Raw genomic sequence first — 11,480 nt, 5'->3', positions numbered from 1 at the left:
TAGCTCCTCTTGACCTTGATATTTGGGTTCATATAGTTTCACACCTCCTACCGCCATTTGAAGCTTTTTATTTGCGAGTAAGTCTGCTTCCTTGTTATGAGTTCTCACAATGTGTTGTACCTGTGTTGCTTTAAAACCCTTCATCAAAGCTCTTACACTACTAAGCCACTCAAACAATGTACGATTCTTGCACCTCCAAGTCCCTTGGATTTGCCTGACCACTAGCAAAGAATCACCTTTTATAATAAGTCTTTGTATGCCTAATTCTTTGCATTCTTCTAACCCAAGGGTTAGAGCAGCATACTCAGCCTCATTGTTAGAGTGAACATTGGGTAGAGTGATACCTTTTCTAACCATTACCTCCTTTTGTGGGTTTAAAATGAGGATCCCCCCTGCTGCTTTGTCTTGTTGGCGTTGATAGGCTCCGTCAAAGCATAAAGTATGGGCATTATCAATCTCCTTCACTTTGAACTGTTTTGAGCCTTTCTCTCTTTGTAGTCGCGATCCTTCCCTTTCTCTCACTTTGTAGGTGAGAATGTCTGCAAGTCTTGCTCTTGTGCTATCTTCTACAAGGAAAGTGTATTCAAATTCTTGGAGTTCAAGCACCCACTTTGCTATTCTAGATGAGAGGCTCATGTGTTGTACTACATATGGTAGATTGTGCTCTAAGGTGAGAAAAACAAATGGCACAGGGAGAAGATACGATCGAAACTTCCTTACCGCAAACAAGATTGCAAAGACCACTTTCTCCATTTCAGTGTATCCCTTCTCGGCTGGAGTCATCACCTTGCTTGCAAAATAGATTGGCCTCATGTATGATGTTTTAGGATCTTTTTGCATCAAAACAACACCAATTGCTTCGAAACCTACACTTGGAGTGACATAGTAAGTCTCCTTTGGATCTGGTGGCATTAGGATTGGGAGAGAGCTAAGAATGCCCTTCACTTCCTCAAAACATTTTGCATGTTCCCTCCCCCATTCAAATGTAGATTGGCTTGCCAACCTATGCAAAGGGGCGATGGCTTCTGCTAGGAGATGGATGAAGCGAGACATGTACCTCACTTTGTGGTTGAAGGTCATTAGCTCCTTTGTTGTTGTTGGTGGAGATAATGACAAAAGGGCCTCTACTTTAGAGGGATCCACTTGAATTCCTTGTGAAGAAACCACATGGCCTAGCAAAACCACCTGAGATTCACCGATATGACACTTCTCTGGGTTGAGTTGTCCCCCAAATTGATGGAGCCTCTTAAGCCCCTCTTCAACCTTTTGGCAATGAAGTGATCTACAACTATAAATACAGAAATCATCCATAAAGACTCTTATAGATTTTCCAAAGAATGGCTGAAATACAAATATTGTGAATCTCATGAAGGTGCTAGGAGCATTGGTGAGCCCAAAAGGCATTACTCTGAATGCAAAACATCCCCAAGGTGTGATGAAGGTGGTTTTTCGTTGGTCCTCTTCTGCTATTCTAATTTGAAAATATCCTGAATACCCATCACACACAGTGTAGCATTCGTGACCTGCTACTTCATTCAAAATTTCATCTTGGAAAGGGAGAGGGAAGTGGTCCCTCTTTGTCGCAGCATTGAGGGGTTTGTAATCCACGGACACCCTCCACTTACCATTCTTCTTGGGAGTGACTACAATAGGTGATACCCATTCGGAGTTGGATACTGGATAGATGAAGCCAGCCTTCAAGAGTCGATTTACTTCCTGTAGGAGAGCCTTTTGTTGCACAGATCCTAGTCGCCTTAACTTTTGAGCCACGGGTTTGGTCCCTGGTTTCAATTCAATTCGATGCTCTATTACATCTACACCTCTTATTTGTGAGTAGTCAGTGATAAACAAATTGGGATACCTCCTTAACATATTGATGTAGGACCTCTTCTCCTCACAAGTAAGATCTTTTGCAAGAATCTTCTCAAATCCTTCTTCAAGGTGGTGGCATCTTTCATCCCCTTGTGTGTGATTGTCTGTTGGCTTTTCTTCTACTGGAACATCTTGAGTGTTGGCGTTCAATACAATTCCCATTACCTCCAAAGAAGACTCCTCTTCACTGGTTGATGCATTGGTTGATGCTTCCTCATCACTTGAGTAGGGACTCTCCTCCTCGATCTCTTCATCTGCCGTGGTTTCATAGTTGATATCTAGTTGCTTTCCTTCTCGCCAATCATACACCACCGGTTGACCCTTCTTAAGAATCAAATGACCACTTCCCCATTTTTGATTGCATTCACAGCAATGAGCCAAGGCCTCCCTAGGATGATGGGATAGCCCTCCCCCTTAGTTGGCATGACATACATATCCACTCGTGCATCTATGTTACATACAGAGACTTTTACATTTTCAATGATCCCCAAACACTTCACACTTGAGTTGTTGGCTAACCTAGCTTGACAATTAGAGGACTTTGTAATTTCAAGCCCTAACTTGTTCATTGATTTTTCCGTGATCACACACATTTGAGCTCCACCATCAACATATACATTAGACACCTTTTTACCCCTTATGTAAGCATCCACAATGGGTTCCACATCTTTTTGTAGCTTTGAGGCCACAACCTTAATGGAAAGATTTGCTTTCTTTTTTGGAATTCTTGTACTTACCAACTTTGGCCATTGCCTTCTTACTTTGGTTGATAGGTGTAGAAGTTGAGGCCATGAAATGTTTGGCTTTTGGGTTTGTAAATCCTCCAAGATGTTGTAGGGCTCTAGCTCCTTTCCCAATGGGAAGTCATTGATACCAATTTCCCTTCGCCTTGATCTTTTCTTCCTGCTACTTTCAGCTTCTTCCATCTTTGACTTCTTCTTCTTGTCCCTTCTGGCTGAATTTGTTCCTTCACTTCTCATGTCTTCATCCTTATCATGTGCTCTTGTGCGTTTTTCTGCCGGCATAACATCAAAGTTTAGAGTATTCTCATCTATTACCTCTTCTAGCTTGATGATGTTGACTCCTCTTTCTTCCTCCTCATGTGGGACGGGAGGTATATTTGCTGGTGGTGCTGGTCGTCGAAGGATTTGTGGGCCTTGAGCTTGTTCTTGTTGCACAGTGAGAGGAGGCGGTCTAGGGGGATATATGTCTCCCGGAAGTCGCCTTGGATGTGGACAATTGTACATGCTGAGGCGGTCCGGGGCGGGCAACAAGAAGAGCAACCTCTAGACACCCTTCAAGGCTCCCGTGCTGCTCAATGGGGCTGGGGCACAACACAACACAAACCAAAACAACAAACCCCCAGCCAAATCCCAACTACACAAGGGGCACCACCTAGTTTAAGAGCGAACTAGGACGCAAAAGAGGAGAATCGTTAGAGCAACCCACAAACAAGCAAGGAATTTACACTAACCCTAACACCAATGGAATACTCTCACACACTAAAACACGAGAGAGAGAGAGAGAGAGAGAGAGAGAGAGAGAGAGAGAGAGAGAGAGAGAGAGAGATGGTGCTCGGGCTGCTTTGAAATGTATCGTTAATGATCAAGCAAACATAAATATATATATGTAAGAAAGAGAGAAAAAAGGGGGAGAGGGTGCTTGTTGCATTAATACCTTCTTACAAATCTGTCATGAAAAATCCAAGTGAGATTAGTATTTGTTCAACATAGCTTGCGTAAATTTCACCACAACGCATCACAAGAAAAACCACCCCAATCACTGTCTTAAGGCCAGGGGAGTCCTCTCCACCCTGTCGCCCTCTTACAGTATGTGGGATTTATGGCTAGATTGATGACAACACCCGAGACAAGCTATCAAGAACTTAACAAAAAACACCAAGACACTTACGCATCATTGTTGTCCATTACTTCACGTTGGAAGGGAGACAAAGTATCCAAGCTTAGTCCAAATCCACCCTCCTTGATTCAGCAAATGTTGGGCTTACACTAGTAGGAGAAATGATAGATTTTCTACTCTCAATTGAATGAACACTCTCTCTCTTACAAATGGCATAGAGTTCCCTTGCTAATCCCCTATTACAACACATGCACATGCATAAGACAATGAGCTTCCACTCAAGAGATCCTTCTAGAGAGGTTGAGCTTGGCTTCTCAAGCTATAGCATAGTGCTCTTGCTTATGGCTCTCCCTTTTTTGTGCTAGCTACACCCTCCTTTTATAGCAATTTTGAAGGCTAGGGTTACTCCTCTAACCATGGTTGGGTTAGATTTTCCGCAATTTATCTAATTTCTTTTGCTTGGAATTATCAAGAAGTTGGTGGGGAAAGAGAGAGGAGAGAAATGGAGGTGATAGGACTTTTCATAGTGGGTTAGTGTTAGTAGAGTTAGTATTAATTTACAAATGGAATTGGATATTTACAATGGGAGTATCCATGTAGGATACAAATAAGGAAGAAAAACTCTTAAGAGGTAAGAAAAGGTGGATTTCTTACAAGGTTGATGCTCCAAGTGTCTTGAGTAGGGCCAATTTTTGACGCTTGTTGACAGTCCACTAGCTTTGACGGTACATTTTTTCTCCACTCTTGACCTTCCTTGAGAGACAAGGTAATTGAAGCTGAGTAATCAACCACCATGATGCTGTCTTTTAAGAGAAGAGGCTGAATTTTGTGGTTTTTTTGATAGATATGGGTAATTTGGAGGAGGAAAAATGAGACTAGGTGGTCAATTTTGGAATGGAATTGTGTGTGGGAGGCATGAGTTCACCATGGTTTCTCTTATTCTTCAAGGTTGAGGAGAAGGTGAGTAGGGTGCAGAGAGGAGTGGTGAGAGAGGTGGGGATGATGAGTGGAGAAGTGTGTGTGAAAGAGGAAAATGATAAAGTGGAAGAGAGAGTGTGGCTGCATAGCATGGGAAAACTGGGGTCCACTAATAAAATCATAGCTCACAGCTCGTAGCTCAAAAAAATATGAAAAAATTTGAGGCAAAAGTTCAGCCCACGAGCTATAATTTTTGTTTGTATCACCTTTTCAAATTCGGAGAGCAAGTGAACTTTAAAAATTCAACAAAACCGATCGTTTTTTTCCACTGCACAAGGTCCTTGTGGGGTCCTTCTTTGGATGATTCTTTTGAATACCTCCAAGAGTGAGCCCTCCATGGTGCATGTATGCATGCCACCTACCCTTGACCTTATTTGGTAGGTCTATAATTGAAGATATTGTTGAGATTAAGATATAAGTGAATAGTACAACTAAGAAAGTCAAATATTGAGGGGTCTAAAAAATATGTACATGTCAAATATAAATAATATAAGTGGAAAAAATATAAAGGGGTCAAAAGAAATCTCTCTCATTATGAGGCTACCATAAAAAGATAAATATTTTTGGTTTTCTAATTTTTTAGAAAAAAATAAAATAGATGTAGGAAGGGAAAAATCACAATAGTGAAAAAAATATACACATAAATAAAACTAGTTTTTTTGGATTTTTGTTGGGGTGGAGTTACACCAAATATAAGAGAAGCTTACATGAAAATATTTCTATATGGAATAAAGAGTATGAAAAATGGTAAGAAAAATTGTGGTAATGGTGAGGCAATGTACAGAGCATAAATAACACACACCTAGGTAGAAATATTTAAATAAATACCAAAATAATTATGAAAAAATCTTTTATTTAGGCCCTATATACAAAGAAATATTTACTTATGCATGGGCCATAATATACTTATATTTTTTATTTTTTTTTATTTTTTTGGCTCAACTAGCCCAATGACTAGCTAATTGAGGGTTTTTTAAGAAGATATGGGAAAAGTCCCGTGACTCACGCACGCCTATGTACAGTGAAATGGTAGGGATAGCCAGAGTGTTTGGGTGATTTTGGTAGGGTGAGGTAACTCACTGTGGCAATTACAAAGAGCCGAAAAACGGCTATCATTAGCCCTCCCCCTGGATGATGGTATATTCATGTACCATCATAAAGCATCTTTTCCAAAGAGAGTGCTTCAGAGTCCTTGACGAGATCTTCATTGTTTGGCCCCTCAGAATTTTGGCTGGAGTTACACTCATGCTTCATGTAACAATACTTACATGAGACAGCGGCCTTTGGACAGATCTTTGGTAGATCCTTTGGTAGAAGGCGACTCAAAGAGGGCTTCAAGCGATACCCGTTTACCTTCCTAGAGTGCTCTTTACCATTCAAGTCCATAAGCTGATAGTAACTAGAATTGAAAGCCTTCTTGACTATGTATGGCCCCTGCCATCTTGTTTCAAATTTGGCATCAAAACGATTATCGAGTCGATTGTCATACCTTAGAACAAGATCTCCTTCATTGATGCCTTTGTCCTTCAGTTTCTTGTCAAGCTTCTCCTTTGTCTGTGTGGCTTTCCTCTTATAGCACTCGTATGCTGCTTCTCTTTTCCACTCAAGCTCAGCTAAGGTAAGAAGTCGATCCATCCATGCTTCTTGATCATCTTGTGCTGATTTTCCATGAAGTCGCATTGTTGGAATGTTTAGCTCAATTGGCTGTAAAGCCTCTTGACCATAGACCAAGTGAAATGGTGTGAACTCTGTGGCTTCCCTATATGTGGTTCGATACGCCCACAAGGCACCATCCAAGAAGTCATCCCACAACTTTGTCTTGTTTTTCACCATCTTTCTAATGATGCCTGCAATGACACCATTAGCTTTTTCTACCAATCCATTTGATTGGGGATAGTAGGGTGTACTGTGACGATGTAGAATGCGAAGTTCTTCACAGACTTCTGTGAGCAATCCCTTTCTAAACCCTGGACCATTATCAGAAACAATCTCCAAAGGTGTGCCAAATCTACAACAAATGTGAGTGTAGACGAATTTGCTCACTGTCCTCTCATTTACCTTTGCCACACTTTGTGCTTCCACCCACCTAGTCATATAGTCTACAGCCACTAGAATGTAGAGTTTACCATTTTTTGTCCTAGGCAGAGGACCCATAGCATCAATGCCCCACTTTTCAAAGGGTCCATTTGCAAGCACTATTTGCCTCGGGCCATGCACCAACCTTCTATTTCCATTTATCTGACAAGTGTGACAGCTTTTACACCAATGTTGAACATCCACATGCAAACTTGGCCAAACATACCTCGAAAGCAAAATCTTCTTCACAGTTAATTCTTGGGCAAAATGACCACCACATGCCTCTTCATGCAAACATTTTAGAATGGCTGGAATTTCCTCGATAGTTGGTACTCGTCTGCACACTTGATCCTTCCCTCTTTGATAGAGGGAGCCTTCTAGGAAGAGATACATGCTTGCCTTCTTCATGAGTCTCCTCTTCTGAGCTTTTGTGAAGTCTGGTGGAAACTCACCCTCCAAAATGTAGCCAATGATGGGAGCCAATGACTCCAATCCCTGGTACCTCGGTTGCTTCACAGCAGCCGCCACCATGATGACCTGCACTTCTTTCTTTACACATGCAACGGCTTGTTGTGCAAGTAAATCAGCATCTTCATTTTGTTTCCTAGGAATATGATATAATTGCACCTCCTCAAATTGATTAAATAGCCTACGGATGGTATGAACTTTGGCCCTTAGTCTTTCATTTTTGCATGCCCAAATGCCTAAAATCTGCTTCACAATGAGAAGTGCATCGCCTTTTACCATGAGACGTTGTATACCATGGCCAATGCATATTTTTAAACCATGAAGTAGTGTGTCATATTCTGCTTCATTGTTGCTAGCTGAACTTGGTAGATTGAACTTCTCTTTCATGACCACCTCTCCACTTGGGTTGAGCAACACTAGCCCTCCCCCTGCTTTTCCTGTGGCTCGACGAAAAGCTCCATCAAAGAACAAGGTAAAAGCATTAGGAATACTTTTTGGTGGTGGCAATGGTAGGGTCTTTACTTCAGGCACCTTAATCTCCTTTTCATGCACCCTATAAGTGAGAATCCCTGCCAATTGTGCACGCACACTATCTTCTACCTTGAAAGAGTATTGAAACTCTTGCAACTCCATAATCCACTTTGAGATCCTAGTACTAAGATTCATTTGAGATGACACCCAAGGGAACAAATTCTCTGCAGTGAGAATTACAAAAGGTTTTGGTAGCAGGTAGGATCTAAACTTTCTCACCGCAAACATGAGAGAAAGCATCATGAGTTCTGCTTCTGTGTAGTCTCTCTCCAAAGCATTCATGACCCTACTAGCAAAGTAGATGGGTCGCATCCTTGTACTTTGGGGATCTTGTTGTAGCAACACAGCACCAATTGTTTCCCTTCCAACACTAGAGCTAACAAAGAATGTGTACTCCCAACAAGGAGGCATGAGTGTTGGTAGCTCTGACAAAATGACTTTAATGTTACAAAAATACTCTTCAAGCTCATCAGACCATGCACATTCTACTTGTTGTGTCAACTTTTGCAAAGAATGGCGCAACTCCGAGGCTAAGTGAATGAAGCGTGACATATACTTCACCTTCTGAATGAAAGAGATGACCTCCTTAAGACTCTTCGGTGATGGGAGCTCAATAAGAGCCTTTGCCTTTGAAGGATCCACCTCAATGCCTTTATAGGAAACCTTGTGACCGAGCAAGATCACTTCATCCTCACCTATGTGGCACTTGTCGGGGTTGAGTTGACCTCCCATGTCGTAGAGCTTCTTTAAACCTTCTTCTACCCTTTATAGATGCAATGATTTTGAGCTATAAATGCAGAAATCATCAATGAACACCCTAATTGACTTTCCAAAGAATGCTTGAAACACCATGTTCATGAAACGTTGGAATGTTGCAGGAGCATTTGTCAGACCAAATGGCATGACTCTAAAAGCATAACAACCCCAAGGAGTGATAAAGGTTGTTTTCAATTGATCCTCCAATGCAATCCCTATTTGAAAGTAACCTGAGTAACCATCGCACACAATGTACTTCTCATGACCAGCTACCTCATTTAGTATCTCATCCTGGAATGGGAGGGGAAAGTGATCTCTTTTTGTTGCCTCATTGAGGGGGCGGTAATCCACACACACCCTCCACTTGCCATTTTTCTTAGGAGTGACAACAACAGGAGAGACCCACTCTGAATTCTCCACTGGATAAATGAAACCTGCTGCTAGAAGCTTTCTTACCTCCTTGAGTAGAGCCTGTTCCTTTATAACTCCTAGCCTTCGTAGCTTCTAAGCTTTAGGTGTGGCCTCTGGCTTCAAATCAATCTTGTGTTGAACAACATCTAATCCACGCACATCGGTGTAGTCTTTAGCAAAAAGCCTCGGAAATTTCCTTAGCACACATTTGAACTCCTCTCTTTCATCCTTTGTAAGTGTTGTAGACAACATACCTTCTAACATTCCTTCATCTTCCACCTTTTGGTTCTCTTGGGAACCTACCTCCTCCAAGCCTTGACAAGAGGTCTCTTGGTTGCTTGGCTTGAACTTTACCCCCATGACTTCGATGGAAGACTCCTCTTCAGTAATGCTGCCGCTACTTTCTTCTTCTGAAGTGCTATCGGTCCAACCTTCTTCCGTCTCACTTTGAGATGATTCTTCATGGAGCTCCTCTTGGCGTTGCTCCTTCATGTCAAAGACAACGTTCTTATGATTGTCGTTCCTACAAATTAATTTTCCACTCTCCCAATCCTGCAAAGCTCGTATTTTCATTAGCCATGGTCTTCCTAGGATAAATGGATAACCACTTCCCTTGGTCGACATAACATAAAAATCCACCGCTTTCTTAATGCCAAAGGCCTCTACAAAGACATTTTTACAAATGCCTACACACCTAGCCTTGCTATTGTTTGCCATCTTGACTTTGATTTCAGGTGTCTCATGGATGTGCATGCCTAGTCTTTGCATGAGTCCCTCTGTCATGATGCAAATTTGTGCACCCCCATCCACTAGACCTTTCCTAACCAATCTTTATTTGATGTAACAGTCTAGCACGGGTGTAATGTCCTCATTCATTTCAGCTTGTGCAATTTTTACAACAGGCACACTCTCTTTTACCTTTCTCCTAGTGCTAACTGCCCTTGTTAAATCCCTCCTTACTTGTGGACATAATGCAAGAAATTGAGGCCATGAAATATCAGGACCCTTACCTCTCATGTCTTCCAACAAGTTGTACGGAGCCATACCATGTCCAAGAGGGAAGTCTTGGAGGTTGATACGACGTCGAGTCAGATGGTTTCCTTGGTCTCCTTTGCCATTTTGCCTTGTCCATGTTCACTCTGTGATGTGACTCCTTCTTTCTCTTTACCTTTCCCTCGGCCACGCTTAATGCCATTGGCTTCCATGTCAACCTCATTCGAATTTGTCACCTCTACCACATGCACATTTGGATCTGGCAAAGGTGGAACTCCTTCTACCCCTTGTGGAGGTGGTCTTGGTCCATTTGGCCTTTGTAGAAGCCTTGGTTATTGACCAACTCCTTCTCCTGCATTCATCACTGGGTAATTCAAGTTAGGTCTCCGTGGCTCTCCACGGGGCCAAGGACAATTATACATCCCATGTCCAGACTCTCCGCAATTCCAACATTGCAAGACTCTCCTAGGTCGTGGATCTCGCTCTTCAGACTTCTTTGCTTGTCCCTTTGGACCTACAGCTTGTGCAAGGTGAATTGACAGGCTGCTTAAAGATTCGTTTAACTTCTCAATTACTTCCGCCGTTACCTCAGGAAGATCTATCGATGTTGATGCTTGTGACTTACCTTTGGGTCTAAGACCTTCTATTGGAACCTCTCCCCTTAAGCACTTGAGTTTCCTATATTTCTTAGCAGCCCTAGTTTCAGCTGCATCAAAGGTAGCAGGTGCACCCGCCTCAACTTTTACCTTAAGGTTAGGAAAGAGTCCGGCTATGAACCTCTCTTTCTTTAGAAATTCTGCACCATCACCAGGGTTAGCAACATTTCGTATCCATAGAGCCCAAAGACGTAGAAACTCTTGCTTGTACAAGTAGTAGTCATCTAAGTCTTTTTGCTTATGAGAAACAATGTCTTGCCATAGTTTTTGAGTGTTTTGGGGATCAAAGAAGTATCTCTTAAAACGATTCAAAACTTCTGTGTAATTCCCCTTAACTTCCTCAGGCAAAGAGTCAAACTAAGTACTAGCATCTTTCCTAAGGACCACCTCAAACATTTCTACACGTTATTGATCGGTTACTATACTCTTGATACGGCAAGACATCTTGAAATTTGCTAAAAATAATTCTGCATCCTCTCCAGGCTCTCCAAAGAAAAGAGGATATCCAGACATTTGGCGTTGGCTTTCCATTGAATTGATTTCAAAGTGACACCCGTTTTTGTTTTTCTTTCTTAAAAAGATTTACACAATAATGTTTTCTAGCTTGCAATCTATTCTACAACAAAATAAAGATATTCACATCAAACGACCTATGATAATCAATAAGAGGTAGGATGACAGGGTTTGGTGATGCGAGAATTTCTCCTACTCTTTGGGCACCAAACATGAACACCATATGTTGTTGAAAATGGATTTTCCTACTAATTGCAATGTTTATTCTAATGTGTGGAGTGAAATGGAAGGGGAAAACCTCTATTCCTGGGCCATTATCCATGGTCTATGCATGACCTAATGCTTAAAACAAAACAAAAATATAGA

Source organism: Adiantum capillus-veneris, chromosome 10 (genome assembly GCF_014529385.1).
Source record: "Adiantum capillus-veneris isolate H3 chromosome 10, ASM1452938v2, whole genome shotgun sequence".
NCBI classification, from domain to species: domain Eukaryota; kingdom Viridiplantae; phylum Streptophyta; class Polypodiopsida; order Polypodiales; family Pteridaceae; genus Adiantum; species Adiantum capillus-veneris.
Note: the sequence above shows the minus strand (reverse complement) of the source record.